Below are 1,544 nucleotides of genomic sequence, written 5' to 3' on the forward strand. Positions count from 1 at the left end.
ATATCTTCCAGCATCGAAGCAGGCAAGACAATAGAAACTTAATTGCTATCTTGCGATCTTGTGACTTGGAATTATTTACATTAAATTCAAAATCATCGCAAGCACATGGAGAAAGGGGGCAAAGATAGTGATTCCGTCAACAAAGCCATCGAGACCTGTACAACGCTGTATGCAAGCCATGGACAAAGAGAGAAATGTAAATTCATGCAACTAACACAAAACACATTCTTACACACGATCATTTTGACTGTATCATGTGTAATCTAAAACATTTTTCTAAATATACTTTGCAGGGATGAGCTTTTCATTACAACGGACAAGTTTGATGTCAATCTAGGTCATGTCACCGAAAGCTTCAAGGTCGGTAAATCAGTACGCACCGAAGCAATCGAGTCCATGCTAACAATCTTGAGAAAACAACTCAATGGCACAGGGAGAAAGATTCTGTCGTTAAGCAACACTGTAAGTAAAGATCACGACAAAAGAATCACGTTTAAAACAATATATATGACTTTATAAATAGATAAACTTCCCCTATAACTGAACTGACAAATTCCCTTTGTGTATCTGTTCCAAAACAAGCAGCACTCGATAAAGGAAGCCGATGACGAAGATCCAATGTGCTACAAAAATAATGATCAAGAACACATTAGAAAAAATTACTACCTGCCAGGCTTAGATCATTTTTCAACATGCAAGAAGAAGAAAAACTACAAGATTATAACATGGTAAGCAGATCAGCTTGTGTATATGTTATGCAAAGTTCTCTTTTTATTTTATGTTTCTAAATATAAGAAGATTTCCAAATGTTTTATTTTTATTTTTTGTTTTGCAGTTCCTTCTACCATGTTCGTTGCGCGGGTTTGAGCAAGACGAAACTATAAGTCATTACTTCACCATTACAGTTAACATGCAAAAACAGCGCTTTGAACTCCTTGACTCTTCAACTGCATATCCAAGCACAATAGAATTATTCAACAATGTAACCAGTAAATTAATGAAAATCTGGAAGCACATAAGCACAGAGCTACAGCTTTCACAAAAAAGCATCGACCATTTCAAAAGGGTCAAACTACAGGTGCCGCTTCAAGGAGAAGACACGTAAGCACTTCCGACATTTCACTTCTTTCTTTTTTTTCAATGCAAGATTCACTACTACAATTACTGAAATAATTCTGTTCTTTTGTCTTTTCAATGCAACAATTACCACTACCATTGCTCCAACATTTCTCTTCTTTCCGTTTCTTGAATGCAACAATCTTACTAGTACCATTCCTCTACATGCAGAATGGACTGCACATTCTATATGTACATGAACCTGAAGCACTACTCCAATGATGGAACAGCAGCAACCTTAGAGCCAGAACAAGTACCAGAGTTGAGGAAAAAAATTCTATATCAACTAATCAGTCAACACAGAGGGAATACCAAACTGTCATTAATCAAGCGTACAACAGGTTAGTCTTTTCAGAAACTAAACCTTACAATTTTGTCACACTAGAAGAAGTAATAATTTTTTTAATTATTATTGTTTGATTCTAACA

The sequence above is a fragment of the Triticum aestivum genome, chromosome 2D, assembly GCF_018294505.1.
Source record: "Triticum aestivum cultivar Chinese Spring chromosome 2D, IWGSC CS RefSeq v2.1, whole genome shotgun sequence".
Lineage (NCBI taxonomy): Eukaryota > Viridiplantae > Streptophyta > Magnoliopsida > Poales > Poaceae > Triticum > Triticum aestivum.